This window comes from Pipistrellus hanaki (genome assembly GCF_964339955.1).
Source record: "Pipistrellus hanaki genome assembly, chromosome: X".
Classification (NCBI taxonomy): Eukaryota; Metazoa; Chordata; class Mammalia; order Chiroptera; family Vespertilionidae; genus Pipistrellus; species Pipistrellus hanaki.
Window position 1 is genome coordinate 13,784,378 of NC_140524.1, and position 18,221 is coordinate 13,802,598.

Consider the following 18,221-nt stretch of genomic DNA (forward strand, 5'->3'; position numbering starts at 1 on the left):
CAGGTAACATAAAATTTGCCATCTTAAACATTATTAAATGTGCAGTTCTGTGGCAATAAATACACTCACATTGTTGTGCTACAGTCACCTCCATCCATCCACAGAACCCTTATCCTCTTGCCAAACTGAAACTGTTCCCATTAAATACTAACTTCCCATTCTTCTCTCTCTAATGCTTGACTCCCACCATTCTAATTTCTGTCCCAATGAATTTCATCACCATATGAACCTCATATAAGTGGAATCATGCAGTATTTGTCCTTTTGTGCCTGGCTTATTTTACTTAGAATAATATTTTAAAGTTCATTTATGTTGTAGCATATTGCAGAATTTCCTTCTTTTTAAAGGCTGATACTACATTGTATGGATAGGCCATATTTTATCTATTCATCACTTGATGGACACTTTGTTTCTGCCTTTTGGCTACTGCAAATATTGTTGCTATGATCATGGCTATAGGGCTATCTGAGTCTGTTTTTAATTCTTTTGGGTATATACCCAGCATACGTTCATCTTTAATCACTTATAAATGTTGGGTGTGTGCTTAGAGATGAGCAAGGTGACTCAGAAGGAGCCTCACCCAGTCTACAGAGGACATGATTTCTCTGAATGATGACAAGGGCTGGCTCTTACCCCCGCTAGGGCCCAACCTCACTGATGCCTGTCAGGTTCCCAACTCACCATGTGAGGGGACTTTGGGAATAAATTCACAAATTGGGCTCTGCCCCTTCTCCTTGCCCAAGTCCAACCTGAAGTTATAGCTCCTCTGAGAAGTCTCTTGAATTCTGACCTCAGATCTAGTGTTGAAATAGAACCCAGCTCCCCCTTTGACCTTCACCTATTTTCTTTTTTGGCTTTAGGTGTAGCCTGTTGTGGTTGAACCTGCTGTCAGCCTAGTCTCTCCCTACCCCAATGCACTTGGTGTCCCCTTGACACTTCTGGGCAGGCCCTCTTCGGATTAGAGAACTTGAAGCTGAGAGAAATGTCACTAATTGGTGTCCTTGGATTGCCCATAGTGATGCCATGATGGGTAAGAGCCCTCTCTGCTCTCAGGACTTGCCTTACCCATGCTATGGAAGCTCCTGCTGGCATCCCTGTCCATTTGCCCACCTGGTGGGGTAGGTGCCACTGTCCTCTCAAGTGTTTGCTGAAATATTTACAGGCTGATGTGGGGAGTCCACCTTCAAGGGCTTTTCTTTCTAACAGTTTGCTAGCTGTTATTCCATGTCCCAGTCAAGATCACTGGCAGCCAATGGTGCTAGCCTTGAAAGATGCCCTTGTTTGACTCTGATTCCTAGGTCTCTGATGGGGGTATGTCCAGGCTGGAGAAAAAACAAAAACAAAAACATGGCTTGTACTGGCTCTGGATGAGGTGTCTGGAAACCACTTGCAGGTGCCTGCACAGAATTATGTGGCAAAGCCCAAGCAAGAGGAGCAGTGCCTCACTGCCAGCAGGGTAAAAAGGCTCAAGGTCTAGTGCAATGGTTGGCAAACTCATTAGTCAACAGAGCCAAATATCAACAGTACAACGATTGAAATTTCTTTTGAGAGCCAAATTTTTTAAACTTCTAATGCCACTTCCTCAAAATAGACTTGCCCAGGCCGTGGTATTTTGTGGAAGAGCCACACTCAAGGGGCCAAAGAGCCACATGTGGCTTGCGAGCAGCAGTTTGCGAACCACGGGTCTAGTGTATTTGTCACCTACTAGGAAGCCAGAGTTAGGATGTGGGCAAAGAGAGGAGCAAAGGCCAGTGGTCAACTGCTTTTGATTTATTATATCTGTAAAAGTCAAGAACCATTGATTTATGTTGGTAAGATGGTTGAGCAGGATTGAAGTTGACTTTTACACAGCTTTTGCCTTAAATTATTGTAATTTTGTGTGCTTTAGAAAGAAACTTTTGCAGGTGATTTGTATTCAAAACTAATTATCTACTTAATAGATTTTGTTATAATTTTACCTCCTCCAGGCTATTAAAAAGGTTCCCTTGTATTTGTGTTAAGGGAAGCATGAGCTATTGTATAATTAAATAGTAGTAAATTTGCCATTGTCATTGTGTGTGCTATTCTTGCTGCTGTTTTGGGACTGCTTGATGCTGCCTTAAAATAAGTGAAGCCATCTAACAAATCCTGACACTGCAGTATAGGTTTGTTCCTTTCCAGTACTCAAAATGTTCCCACAAATGTGAGGACAGGGCAAGTGTGGTGTGGGTTTTGTGAGGGAGTAGAATTCTTTCTTGATGGTTGGGTGAGCTGCTCTTGAGTGTAGCAGTGTCTTTGTGGACAGTGATATTTCTCCCAGCTTGCTCTGAAGTTAGAAACTCCCCAGAAAGAAGGAAGTGGGGTGATCAATCACGTGGGCCTTTGTTTAAGGAAACCAGATATGCAATAGCAACCACTTAAAAGAGGGCTTGTCTTCTTGAAGGAAATGTGTGAGTTCCTGGTGTTCCAACTGGAAAAGTCATTACTTGTTGTCTTGACTTAAATATGCTTTGATGAATCTGGACTTATCTTTTCCACCTTTCCTCATGGATTACTTTGAGTGAATGCATCATAAATTACCAGATGGGTCAGGACAGGCTAGAAGGATTGGATGAATCAAAGCAGGTGAAACATATCCAATGTATATATTTGCTGACTTATTTATTGTGTCTAGATAACATATGCACACAGTACAAAGTTTGAAAGGCACACACACATGTCCCCAGCTACCCTGCTGTCTTCAGAGGCATGCACAGTTACCAGTTTCATGTGAACTGGAGAAGTTTGAGAAAGATTAATGTAGGCCAAACAGGTAGGCCTCAGAACCAAGGAGATAGGAAGGGTGACCAAGGGATCATTGTCATACATACAAACCTTTAACATTTTGGTCAATAGCTTAGTATGAAGACTTAGTGTGACATGGTGCCAGGAAGGAATTTTGGGCTACATAAATGGGTATTCAGGAGGAGGGCGGTGGTCAGCTATTCTTCCTACACAGTTAGCCAGCACCTAGGGAATTGTGTTTAGCCAAGGACCCAGAGTTGTCATAGAAATATGGACAAACAAAAGACCCAACATGGCATGTGAGGAACAGCCTAAGGATGCATGTTCAACTTGGAAAGAAAAACATGGGAGCATGTGGGGGAATGATGGGAGGCAGAGCATGGTGCTATCTTGAAAGCTCTGCAGAACCATCATAGGCAAGAGAGATTGGACATGCTTTCTAATGGCCTCACGGAAAGAACCAGCACTAGAGGCTGAAGGAGACAGATGGCAGTTGAGTAAAAGTTTGAGCTTTAACAGCAGCTCATGGTTGAAAGACTCTGTTCCTAGTTGTGGTGAGCTCTCTGCCACCTGAGGTATGTAAATAACATTTAGGCTGGTGATTCTCAACAGGGGCAATGTCTCAACTCCGTTTTAGCTGTCACAACTGGGGGCAATGCAACTGGCATTGAGTGGGGTAGAGGCAAAGGGTAATAGAAAGCATACACAGGATAGCCCCCACAACAAAAACTATCTGGCCCCAAATGGCAACAGAGCCTAGGTCGAGAAACTCTGACACAGGCAATTATTTGACAGAGTAGGACTAATTACTAAAACCCCTTCTATCTCTGAGACTCCTGATTCGGGGAATACACACTCAATTACTAAAATAATGTGTTGACTACATAAAATGAGTGTTCCTTTGCACATAGCCCTGAAAAATCTTTAAGGAGGACAAGGAGCTTACAAATTAAGATAAAGATTTTAAAACAATAAAAAATTTTCTATAGTAGTAGTTGATTGGATTTTTCCTTTCTTCCTATGCAGAGAGAATCTTCCATCTCAGTTTCTTCCCTATAGACAAGGAGTTATGTATACTCAGTAATTTCTTTTAAAGTATAATATTGGATTCCTCCCTTAATTGCAATAGTATTTACATATTCGTCACAGAAAAATATTAGAAAACAAAGCCAATAATGTACCACTGTTAACCTGGCATAGCCTTTCCTTTGTGTGTACAATTTTACATTCTGTCACTTTTTCTACATCCTATTTTACAATCTACTTTTCATGCTGCACAATTTCTAAGGGGTTCTCAACTCTGATTTTCTATGATATTCAGATATGAAACATTTGCAAGTGAGTATGTGATACTGTTTCCTGGAGGGCAAAACTGGTTTCCTTCCTCTCCCATGAGAACTTACAAATGTGAATAATTTTATAAAGTTTAACACCAAGACTGCTGCTGTACTTCCCAGCCTTGACCTTTATGGCTATGATAGCTGCAGGGCCTAGAAAGCCCTGCAGCCCCCTGAGGTATAGACATTCACCAGAAGACAATGTGGATTTCACCTCCTTCAGTATATCCTCAACCCGTCCAGGCATCTATCTCTACCCATATCATTCCATGCCACCATCTCCTATTGCTTGGACACCTGACCATTTCCTAAGGGGTCTTTCACTCCTGCTGCATTGCAGTCCAGGTCACACAGTTCTGAAGATGATCTTTGCAAAATGCAAATCTAATCATATATGCCCCACCCCCAAATACAGTGTTCAATGGCTTCCCATTTAAATGACAACAAGCAGAAAACACTTTAGCCTTCATGATTTGGCCCCTACTGACCTGCTACACTTCGCTGATCCTCCCTTCCCAAGGGCATCCTTCCCTAATGCATTTTACTAGATAAGGTTGTAGCATACAGACCACTTTTTCTTAGCCCTCAGCTCAGTTGTACTTTCATGCTCATTTACATAATTACTTCCCAGGTATGTGTTTTCCCCAAGTAAGCTCCATGGGGGCATAGAGTGCCTGCTTTTACACTATTATTTCTCAGTACCTAGCACTTGATAACCCCACAACAAATATTACTGGAATGAATGAGTACTTGTGTGGGTATTAACATCACTCTAAAGGATTAAATTATAGAAATGGCCCACCTGGTGTGGCTCAGTGGTTGAGCATCCACCTGCAAATGAAGAGGTCACTGGTGCGATTTCTGGTGCCCATGTTTGGGTTGCAGATCCCCAGTAGGGGATGTGCAGCCGATCAATGATTCTATCTCGTCATTGATGTTTCTATCTCTCTTTCCTCCCTTCCTCTCTGAAATCAATAAAAATGTATATTAAAATTTTATTAAAAATCATAGAAATGGGATGTCCAGGTCAAAGACCTATATAGAGGACATTTGTCATGATTTTGGCCACCAGAATCATAAATGTCTTCCTCTGCTGGGGAAATTCCCCATGCTATTATTTTGGGTGGGAAGCAGAGTCCATTTGCCACTATAAAGGCACAAAATACCAGGTGACCAGTTTTCCTGTGGCTCCCTTTTGGCTAGAGAGCAGGTATGTGATCCTGACACAGCTAAGCAGCTACCCTCTTCCTTGATTTGTGAGACAGGAACCATGGTGACTCCATCGTTGTGGTAGGAAGCAGTGGTGGCATGACACAACACACAGACTAGGTGAGCAGTGACCACCAGTGTCCAGCGGTGGCAATGGCAGTGTCAGAGCCAGACTGTTTTTGTGGTGTGATTTCAGAGCTGTGGTTGTGGCAGCTGCCTTGCTTAGTATGTACCTACCTGAGTCTGAGATTGCAGTTTTCTCTAGTATTTTGACTTACTCAATAGCCTTAAAAAAAATACACCCACAAATTCACATCCTTTTCTGCTTCAGTTAACTGGAGTTAGTCAAGCAACGAGAACTGCTGATTAATGTAGTATGTACATTGGACAATTTGGAAGCTGGCGCTAAAATGGCCTCCAAAGGGGCTGCACAAGTTGACAGTCCCATCAGCAGGGCACCCAACTTTTGGGTTTCGGTATAAATCTCTCTTCTAGTACTTCTTAAAAAAATAAAAATTAAAAAATTATATATATATATATATATATATATATATATATATATATATATATATATGATATATATATATTGATTTTTTACAGAGAGGAAAGGATTGGGATAGAGAGTTAGAAACATCAATGAGAGAGAATCATCGATTAGCTTCCTCCTGCACACCCCCCACTGGGGATGTGCCCGCAACCCAGGTACATGCCCTTAACCGGAATCGAACCTGGGATCCTTCAGTTCAAAGGCCGACGCTCTATCCACTGAGCCAAACTGGTTTCGGCTCTAGTACTTCTTTATAATGATCTACTTTTAAGGAAGGGGCATTTCTTATTCATCTTCTATGATGTCTCTAACCCAGTGCCTGGCATATTTTAGGTACTTACATATTTAGTAAATGAGTGAACAAAATTTTTTTGAAACAGAGTTTGAGGAAGACCAAAGTAGAATCAGACTGAGAGTTGGGTAGATGCCATGTAGTTCCTTATTCCATGAGGGGAGCTGAAATTCAGAGGAGGGAAGCCACTTAGCCAAGGATTTGCATCTAGCCAAGTGACAGCAGACCTCAGACTCAAGTCCTCCAAGTCTATTCTTTGGCCACCTGCAAGTTCAGTTCTCTGTGGCAGTTGCTGCAAAGGCTGTGGCTTGGGCAACCTTCCTCTTCTTGGGTTCCTCAACAAAGGAGGTAGGTTTCAGCTGAAACAATGAGCAAATAAGCCAACTGAAAGCTGTGGAGCTGCCAGAAAATCAACTTGTGAAAGAAGAAAGGCTGGTGACCACCCATTTAGAAGACCACCTTTTTATGTAAGTGAAAGGCTCAAGTGTGTATGTGTTCGTATGTAAGGATCAAGCTCAAACCCCTTTTGGCAATATTTTTATAATTTCCCTTCATTCTTTTTAAAAAATATATATTTTATTCATTTTTTTACAGAGAGGAAGAGAGAGGATAGAGAGAAACATCGATGAGAGAGAATCATCGATCAGCTGCCTCTTGCACACCCCTTACTGGGGATGTGCCCGCAACCAAGGTACATGCCCTTGACCAGAATCAAACCTGGAACCTTTCAGTCCGCAGGCCGACACTCTATCGAACCCGGGACCTTTCAGTCCTCAGGCCAATGCTCTATCCACTGAGCCAAACCGGTTTTGGCTCCCTTCATTCTTTGTATTGCTTTCAAATCAAAGGGAAGCTGTGGCAGAGAACCTCTTACCCCAAGCTACATATATAAAAATGAGCAAGATTATGTGAGTACTGTGTTTTCAATAATCAATTCATGGTCCCTCCCTTTGTCCAAAATGAAGGGAGATGGCTGCTTGGTTGGAGGTAAGAGGCAGAGGGTGAGGTAGGGGTCCTAGTTCAATGGTTTTACCTTTCTCACATCCCCCAACTATCCATTTAAGCATAATCATTAGGTAGAAGAAGAATCAATTCCAAGTCCAATCATTTCTCATTCTATAGATAGTAATGCATTTGTGTGTGTGTGTGTGTGTGTGTGTTGTTGTTGTTGTTGTTGTTGTTGTTGTTAACCTTCATCCGAGGATATTTCCCCAGTCATTTTTTTAGGGAGAATGGAAGACAGAGGGAAAGACAGAGAGAAACATCGATGTGAGAGAAGCACATTGATTGGTTGCCTCTTGCACAAGCCCTGACTAGGGCCCAGGCCGGGGAGGAACCTGCAACCATGGTATGTGCCCTTAACCGGATTCGAACCCGGGGCCCTTTGGTCTGCAGGCTGACACTCTATCCAAGAACCAAACTAGGACAAGGGTTGGTTGTTTTTTTTTGTTTGTTTGTTTGTTTATTAACGTTTCCACCACCACAGCTTGATAGTTGAAGAAAAATATTCACAAAACCGAGTCTGTTTTAAAGAGAACATCTCTAAAATTGGGTCAGCAGATATGTTACACGTTGGCAGGCAAGATGAAATACAGCCCTGATCTGGTCAGAGCTTCACAGTGGCTTGGTTTTCGCACAATTCATTTGGACTTGTGCTTTCAGGCTGTGATCCTTCTACACCTCCCAGGACCCTGGGAAGTGTGGGGCGCCAGTGCTAGCTAAATGAGCAGGCAGTTGTAGCCTGAGGCTGAGACAGCATGCGGTTCCCCGACAAGCCAGTGGAGGTCGCTGTGGCACCAAGAATGCGAGGAGGGTGATCAGCTGGCGGAAGGGGCTTCTCCTAGGAGTAGTGACTGTTACACTCACACACCAAGACTGCTCTCGAATTCTAGTCCAGAATTTTAAAAACACTATTATGAATTAACGAGGATAAAAGACTTGGCAGATGAAACGCGGATCTCGGATCCCCTGAGGTTGTTTTCTAACTCATTTTTTCCCCCCTCCAGGACTGGGTCTCTCATTTGCATCCTCCAGATGCACGCTTTAAATATGGTGAAGACAATCCTCCAAAAATGACAGGAGAGGAAGAAGTGTCGTGGCTGCAGCCTGTCGTATTAATCCCCAAATACTTTTGCAAAACAGGATATTACATTGTTTTCTCCGTTAACTACTGGCAGCAGACGCAAGGCATCAACTGGGCTTTAAGAATAGGGCTGCGGGATAAAATCTGGACGCCTAGATAAATATAAATTTTAGACGAACAATGAATAATTGATTAGTATAAGTAATGATTTGTTGTTCCCTGGAAATTCTAATTTAACTGGATGTCCTGCGTTTTGATTCACAAACTCTGGATACCCTATACAGGAGAGGTGACTCTAGACAGGTAGCATTGAGCTGCCCCAGGGAAACCTGTGGACTCTGGCTGGTCAGGGCTGAAGCCAGGCAGAGAGTTCTAATTCCAGGTGGGTGACAATAAATGCCATATGTTCAGATAGAGAACGAATGGGCTCACAGATCTGCCTAGTGGTAAGGGGCCTCAGAGGAAGAGGTTTGCTCACTGAGAAGTAGCAACTAGACTTAATGTTCTATTTTTCTCTTTTTGGTTACCACCCTCCCACTAACACCTGCACAGACACACCAACTTCGGAGGACTTGATTCCCATACTCACTGAATTCAATCAATGGTCACATGTGTCCTGGCTGTGGGAGATTCTGTGCACACACATTGTACTGATATAGGCCTGCCCCTGGTATGGTCACCACCGGCCCCACAGTGGGACTGGAGCTGCAGGTAAGATTAGCAGTAGATTTAACTCTGGGCAGCCAGAGAAAAAGGTAAATCCAGCAAAACTACTTTGCATTGTATTATAGACTAGAGGCCTAGTGCATGGCATTCCTGCACCAGGGAAGGGGGGCCCTCAGCCTGGCCTGAGCCCTCTTGTAGTCCGGGACCTCTTGGGGGATGTCTGCCTCCCAGTCCAGGCGCAATTCTTGGGTGATCAGGCCTAAGCCGGCAGTCAGACACCCCTCTCACAGTCCCGGACTCTCACAGTCCCGGACTCTCACAGTCCGGGACTCCTAGCTCTTTACCAGCCGCCTGCAGTGGAGGCGGGAGAGGCTCCCACCACCGCTATTGCACTTGCCAGCTGCAATATATGTAAACAACTCATACAACTCCATTGCAAATCCATAAATAACCTGACTAAAAATAGGCAATGACCTGAATAGAAATTTTACCAAAGGCATACAAATGGCAAAGTTATATGGAAAGGTGCTCAATATCACTAATTATCAGGGGAATGCAAATCAAAACTGCAATATGATATCACCTCATTTAAATGGCTATTTATATAAAAAATAAGAGACACCAAGTTCTGGCATGAATGTGGAGAAAAATAAATAATTTTATACTGTTGGTGGCAATGTAAATTGGTACAGCATTATGGTAAGCATTATGGAGGTTCCTCAAAAAATTAAAAATAGAACTACCATATGACTCAGCAATCCTACTTCTGAGTATTTATCTGAAGGAAGTGAAATAACGATCTTAAAGAGATATTGTACCCTCATGTTCACTGCAACATTATTTACAATAGCCAAGGTATAAAAACAACTTAATGTCAATGGATGAATGGATAAAGATGTGATATACGTATATGTAATGGAATGTAATTCAGCCTTAAGAAACAACTGAGTTCTGCCATTTATGAGGGCATTATGCTAAGTAAAATAAATAAGACAGAGAAAGACAAATATTGCATGATCTCACTTATATGTACAGTTTAAAAAAGACAAACTCACAGTAATAGAGATCAGAATGGTGGCCACCAGAGGCTAGACCATAGAGAGAAAGAGGAGAGTAAAAAAATAAATTAAAAAGTAAGTAGAATGGTGTTTTCTAGGAGTTGAGGGGAGAGGGTCATGGGGAGCTAGTTTTTAATTGGTATAGAGTTTCAGTTTTGCAGGATGAAGAGTTCTGGAGATATATGGTGGTGATGATTGTCCAAAATTATGAATGTAGTTAATATCACTGAAGAGTACAGTTAAAATGGATGAGAAAATAAGTTTTATTTATTTTTGGAAAAACATTTCCCAGAGGAAATGTTTATTTAAAAATGAAAAACAAATTTATACTTCTTTTATTATGAAAATGAAACCAATGATGGGAGAAATAAGATGAGTTGTACAAGTATATATGTGTCTATATTTGAAAACTTGGCTATAATCAGAACAATTGATGTTGCATTAGGTTCCAATTATAAATAATATTAAAACAGTGGAAACAAATTAAATCCTCTTGTTTTTATAAGTTAGGGTCCAAAATTGAAATTTCTCCTCCTTATAAATAAAATCCAAAGCTTAGAATTCTTCACTCCAAAGAAATTTAAGTCAAAATTTTATTCTAATTTTTTATTCTGCTCAGTCTCAGCTATAGGTATCCTCAATGTTAACAGTATCTGCCTAAGCTACCTTCCCATGGGATAGGCATTGCTCTAGGGCACATGTGTCAAACACAAGGCCCGCGGGCCAAATCCTGCCCGCCAGGCCTTGCAATGTGGCCCGCACCGCGCTGTCGTCACTGCACTCCGCTGTCAGTTTATGACATTGTCAGTTTATGACTGTTCAGTAAACCATTCGGCCCGCGATTTGGGCTGGATTTTAGATTTTGGCCCCTTCTCTGATTGAGTTCGACACCCCTACTAGGGAGTTGTGCCCTGCTTTTAAGAGTTTCATGACTGTGGTCAGCCATACTGGTCTTCTACTTTTCTACAGCTCTGATTCAGCATACATCTTTAATCTGCCACATCATGGTAAGGAGTTTGGTCTTTTCCCCCATGTGTGATGGATTAAAAAAGATATTTTTAAAAAGAAGGGTGCCATGATGATTAGATATAATTTTTTAATAGAACCCATTGACAGAGGAGTGGAGAATAGCTGGAAGGGGAATTTAGATAGGTGGAATTTAGGAGACTGAATAGTCCAGGCTACTGGATTGATGATGGGTGGTAGCAGTGGTGACAGAGAGAAATGGAGGAATGGCTTTAAAGATGTTAGAAGGTAAAATCAGAGGTATTGTTTTGATGTGGAGGATGAGTGAAAGTTCCTTCTTTTCATGCAATGCCTATATAGTGCTTTTCCTTCCTTCCTTCCTTCCTTCCTTCCTTCCTTCCTTCCTTCCTTCCTTCCTTCCTTCCTTCCTTCCTTCCTTCCTTCCATCCTTCCTTCCATCCTTCCGTCCTTCTTCCTTTTTCCCTTCTTTACTTTGTTGGAACTGTGTAGCTTTATACAGTGAGAGAAGCCAAGAGGTAATTACTTTCAGGGAACTCAGTCCAGTGGTAGAACTTGGGCACAGTTTCAAACAACTATGTAATAATAACAGTATCTTTCATGTGTTGACCACTCTGTACTGTGCCAGACACTTTACATAGGTAGTCCTTTTGTCTCTGTGTGTGCATTTGTTATATTTTTCCAGTGATCATTTTACACCATGGAGGAACTGGAAGGCTGGTGTGTAAAGAATCTAGCCCAGTACCCAGCATCCTCATCTTTCCATGCATTTGCTCATTTTTACCCATCACTGTACATAAGAAAGCTCTAATTAAGGGTCCATAAATACCCATTAAATTTCCTGATGATACTTCCTTTTGTGAGGATCTATGTGATAAAATTCTCTAAATCCTAAATCAATAATTTCAAGTATTCTGAGAGTCAGAGGAATCCATCTTCACTTCCAACTTTCCATTCTTACCAAGTGAGAGACCAGGGCCCTGAAAAGGCTCTAGTTCAGGACATTTGCTGGGCAGTAGGAGGTGACACCATTCTTCTTTATTATCCCAATAACACCCTTCAGATACTTCAGTGCTTGAAAAAAGAATGGCATTTATTTTCACAAACTCCTTGTGGATCTGAGTCCATTGTTCTGGGCCTCCAGAAATAACGGTCTCCTTCTTTGGGGCCCCGATCCCAATTGACACAGCTGCTGAGAGTTCTGGTCATCTCATCTTTCTCCCTGCCTCCTCTCAACACAACTTTCTCCCCTCTTCTCTTAATGCCCTGAAGCTCTGATATTTATAAGGTAAATCTGAGTAATGAGGTTTGGTAACAACCAGCCTTGAGGGGAAAGAAATTTTTCTAAATGGCTTTTTTTCTTTTAGGTCTTCAAAGGAACTGGTACTGTACTATTCATTTTACACATCACAAGTTTTGATCTTCAAAAGCTGGAAAGCATCAACATCTCAGGAAAATATAGTGTAATATATGTGGACATCTGCTCACCTGGAGCAGCAGTAATCACAGAGAATATTGTAATCTCCTAGGCTGGCCATCATTAGGCTTTAGTTCGTACCATCTGACTTTGGGCCATCTTCAACCTTATTAGACTCATATAACATAAAAGCCCAGACAGCACATTTGCTGAATTAGGCTGCTAGTAAAACCAAAAACTTGTTTCTATAGAAAGTCAACAATAAAGCCGTTGTGTTTCACTGGAGTGAGACATGCTTAGAGGAGCTCAGCTTTCCACTGTGGTATAACACCTTCAATGGGGCCTTCCTTTCCAGCCCAGGCCCACTGAGATGGGAGTCAGCAATTCACAGGTATTTCCTGAGGGCCCCTCTCACAGTTCCCTCTCAACGGGTGCATTCATGGCCAGGTCATTTATCCTGCCTGCCACGTTGGACTGATGAAAATGTTACTTTGACTTATGGCTTGAGCATTTCCTCAGAAAGTTGGGGACCCCAAGTGAGTCCCACTCCTGACTTTCTTCATGGAAAGGTTTTCATTGTTTATAGTCTGTGAATTTTGGATAGCAGCCAATTCTGAAGTCAAGATGAAGGTTTGCTCTGTAGGATTTTGCCTGAATCCGCCACTATGATAAATATGTAATGCTGTTTTCAGTGTATTTGACTTTATGCAATAAATGCTTTCTTTGTCTGAGAGGACTTCTGTGTAGTTTTCAAGTTCATACATTGTTCGCTGCTGTTAATTGGCAGTCATGTTTTCATTTAATTATTATGAGATTAATGTAACCTCTTTTATTTTTATTTTTTATATCTTTATTGTTTAGATTATTACAGATGTTCCTCTTTTCCCCCCCTAGCTCCCCTCTACCCCAGTTCCCACCTCACCCCAGGCCTTCCCCCTACACACAGATCTTGGCCATAGGTGTAAGCTTTTTGTCTAATCTCTTCCCACACTCCCACAACACTTTCCCCCTGAGAAGTGTCAGTTCTGTTCCCTTTCCATGTCACTGATTCTATTACATTCACAGGCTGTTCTGTTCATCAGGTTTTTTATTCATTTAATTTTTAGGTTCACTTGTTAATAGATATGTATTTGTTGTCACTTTGTTGTTCATAATTTTTTCTTCATCTTTTTCTTCTTCCTCCTCTTCTTATAGAATACCCTTCAGCATTTCATATAATACTGGTTTGGTGGTGATGAACTCCTTCAGCTTTTTCTTGTCTATGAAGCTCTTTTTTTTATTAATTTAAATTCTTTATTGTTTAAAGTAGGGGTGTCGAACTCAATCAGAGAAGGGGCCAAAATCTAAAATCCAGCCTAAATCGCGGGCCAAATGGTTTACTGAACAGTCATAAACTGACAATGTCATAAACTGACAGCGGAGTGCAGTGATGACAGCGCGGTGCGGGCCACATTGCAAGGCCTGGCGGGCAGGATTTGGCCCGCCGGCCTTGTGTTTGACACATGTGGTTTAAAGTATTACATATGTCTCCTTTTCCCCATTGACCTCTCCCCAGGTGCTCCCACTTCACAGCACATGCCTTCATTCCTGTACTGTCTATTTCCATTGGTTTTGCTTATATGTATGCATACAAGTCCTTTGGTTGATCTCTTACTCCACCCCACCCGACCCCTCGCACCTTCCCTCATATGTTAGTTTGATACTTCTATGCCTCTAGATCTATTTTTGTTCATCAGCTTATGTTGTCCACTATATTTCACAAATGAGTAAGATCATGTGATACCTATCTTTCTCCAACTGGATTATTTCACTTAGCATAATGCTCTCTGGTTTCATCCATGCTATTGGAAATGGTAAGAGTTCCTTCTTTTTACAGCAGCATAGTATTCCATTGTGTAGATGTACCACTGTTTTTTAATCCACTCATTTGTTGATGGACACTTAGGCTGTTTTTAAATATTAGCTATTGTAAATTGTGCTGCTATGAAGATAGGGGTGCATATATACTTTCTGATTGGTATTTCTGGTTTCTTGGGATATCATCCTAGAAATGGGATTACTGGGTGAAATGAAAGTTTCATTTTTAATTTTTGAGGAAATTCCATATTGTTTTCCACAGTGGCTGCACCAGTTCTTTATCTGCCATTCAATTCTGAATGATAACTTTGCTGGGTGGAGTAATCTTGGTTGTAGGTTCTTGCTAGTCATCACTTTGAATATTTCTTGCCACTCCTGTCTGGCCTTCATAGTTTCTGTTGAGAAATAAGCTGATAATCATATGAGTGCTCCCTTGTAGGTAACTGTTTTTCTCTTGCTGCTTGTAAGATTCTCTCTTTGTCTTTTGCTCTTGGCATTTTAATTATGCTGTGTCTTGGTGTGGTCCTCTTTGGATTCCTTTTGTTTGGGGTTCTGTGCACTTCCTGGACTTGTAAGTCTATTTCTTTCACCAGGTGGGGGAAGTCTTCGGTCATTGTTTCTTCAAATAGGTTTTCAGTGTCTTACTCTCTCTTTTCTGGCACTCCCATAATTCTGATGTTGGTATGCTTGAAGTTGTCCCAGAGGTTTCTTACACTATCTTCAACTTTCTGGATCCTCTTCACTTCTTGCTTCTCCGGAAGAGTGTCCTTTGCCTCTTTGTATTCCAAATCCTTGAGTTGATTTTTGCGTTCTTCTGGTCTGCTGTTGGGTCTCTGTATAATATTTTTTATTTCAGTCAGTGTATGTTTAATTTCTAGTTGGTTTAATTTCTTTTTCATATCCTTGAGGGTCTCATTAAATTTATTGGCCTTTTCTAGGAAATGCTTGAAAAACCTTATAACCGTGCTTTTGAACTTTATATCCAGTCTTTTGTTCTCCTCCATTTCTTTTGTTTGAGATCTCCTTTCTTTTCTCAGCATTTTCGCTGTTTATGCAAAAACAGCTGTGTGGAGCCTGGGAAGGTTTGTAGAATGTGCAGGGCGGGGCCTCAGGGCGGGACAGGGTCTCAGGATGTCACTAGGCTGGGGCGTGGCAAACAGCGATGGCTGCCATAAACCTTCTCTGCCTTTCAGCGTTTCCAAGTCCCCGTGCTCCAGTGCAGTAAACAATGATTGCTGCGTGCACCTTTGCAAAAAAGTCACCCTCACTTTTGGACCCATTGGCTGACAGACCAGCTTCTCCCCGTAGGGTATGGGTCCCCTGCGTGACCTCAGAAACTGGATTTCAAAGTGATCGGGAGCTTCTTTCCCTTCTAGTTGAAAAAAAGCCATGTGCCCAGTCTCCCACCACCAGCCCAATTCGCGTGCCTCCGTACCTAGGCTTTTTAGCTTTTCAGTACTTGTGCTCCTTTCTCTTTCAGCCAGCTTTCCCATGGTTTTGGGTGATAGATGTTTTGTCTTTTAGTTGTAGTTTTGAAATTTTTGTGCAAGGCGGCAGATTAGTTGCTCACCTACACCGCCATCTTGGTTTCCTCCCAAAACATTGATATTTGAGCATTCACTGGAATCCAAAAAATCCTCATTGACATGTAACCTAAGATAGTAGAAGTACACCTTCCTACCCAATATGAAGACTCTGTTGGCCTTTTCTGAACCCTACTTGGGCAGGGTTGTTTGGAATTGCAAAGGCACCTAGGATAATTTGTATAGCAGTGACGGAACTCCCAGATCAGGCTTTTATTCAGCAGTAGGTGAGTCAGACATCTGGAAAGATAATAAGTATCTTAGAATAGTTATTACCTCCCTGTCAAAAGTTTGACAGTTGAGCTGAGGCCAAATATCTATAACAATAAGAGGAAAATGTTGCAAACTAATGACTGGTCCTGGAGAGAAATGAGTGTCCATGGCACAGATCACTTATCCCTTGGGCACTGCCTTGTATTTTCATTCTTCAGACTAGACTTACACCTCATAAATCGGTCAGTCATTTCAAATAAAATTTGTTTGTGTTGGGCAAACCATTTCCAGAATTTTACATAAACTATCTGGTAAGTCGGTGAGGCAATGAAGACCATATTCCACATTGAAATATGGAGAGAAAAATCAACTGATAATTTCTTTGCTACCTCTAATGCTGTATACCTATTAAAAAGCTAGTGTCACATTTCCTTCAGTTTGGAGAATTTAAGTTTAATCTTCTCATTTGGGTTGCCATCTGGTGTGCTACTAACAGTCTCAGAAAGAAAGAGGCCATCTGTTAATACTTTTTCCAGGAAGCTTTTTACAGAACACTGAAGTGGCAACTCTCAAAAACACATTGTAATGACTTACGCGATCTTGGGTAGTAGGTACAAGTTGAGGCTGATATTTCATTTCTACTAACAGTACTTTCTTCCATTGAAGAGAGAACAATCAATATGACATATTTGCATGGTAAAAACACTTATCTCTGAAATGTGGGGAGCCATAAGGTTAACAAATTATTGGTCCTATGGTATTTCACAAAGAAAATTGTAAATACATACTGAGAAGTAATAATGATGATGATGTTGACAATAATTTACTGAACACTTGCCATCTTCTAGCCACTGTGGCAAGTGCTTTATATCCATTGTCTTATTTTCTCTTTACAATAACTCTGCAAAATTATTGCTGTTATTATGCAACCTAAAGATGAAAAATAATAGGTTCTCAGAGACTGGACCAAGCCAGGACTTGAAAACAATTTTCTTTTCTCTTTTCGGACTCCATGCCCGTGCTATTAATTACAAACTATTCTTTCTTACTGTTCTGTGAAATTTAGAACAGTCTACTTTTGTAAGTAGATGAATACTAGTAAATAAACTTTCTATTATGAGAAATAAAAGTTTAGATAGATTTGATTCAAGACAGTGAATGATCTGAATAACAGTATGCGTTAGCATGAGCTAGATTTTGATATAATTATAAATAACCCCCAAATCTCAGTGTGTTAGCATAAAAACATACTTATTGCCCATGCTATATGCCCAACAGTTTACTGGAACTATGCTTATTATGATCACTCACACTGCTGGAGGTTCCATCTATAGGCTTCTATAATCACAGTGGCACCAGCCCCTCCTTGTTTCCTTATACATTTAATTGACCAAAGCAAAGACTTGGCTACCCAAAATGGGAAGATGCAAGTTATATTCTCCAAATGTGTTGAGAAATTTCAATCCTAGCATGTGTGTACCCAGAAGGAGAATAATAAGAATATTTAGAAGTAGCTCTCTTTCCCACCAAAGCAATTTTATAGCAGTTGATTGAAAACTGCCTGATTTTTGGCCCTTTGCATTTCTCAATTTGAGATTAAGATAATAATCCTAAAAACATATGTTGGCATTGAATGGGCCATGGTATGTTTCCTTTTTTGTTTGTTTGATCTGATGTCATTAAATGTTCTGTAGGGATCATACCTTGTCTGAATTGGCCTTCTTTCTATCCAGTGTCTTTCAGATTTCTCTTTGAATTTACATCCTATAAATGTCAGAAAATACTGCTATACACAAATCATCCCAGCATGTTTTTCATCCAATGGGAGTTTACTCCCAAAATGATTTCAAATCATATAATTGAATTTTCTTTTTTTTTGTTACTATCACAGTATTTCAGTATCAAGTATGTTAGAAAAATTTTGCTTTTATAAGGCTCCCACTATGTACTTTCCTTTTGTATTTGAGGTAAGCCAATGATGGAAATATTTATGTCATGACAAAGTTTAAAAGATTACTTGAAGAGCAGTTTGAAAAGTCTATTACTTAGGTGTATCTTTGTGTTAATCTGGCCACAGGGGTGAAGTGTTACACAAGGACTTTTTCTGTCCCTTCTGATTGGACAGTGTGACTTTTAGAGGACTGGCAAACTGAACAGTAATATTTAAATATATATTTTATTTTATGTTTTTCTTTTGCCCAGTTGGTGTGAC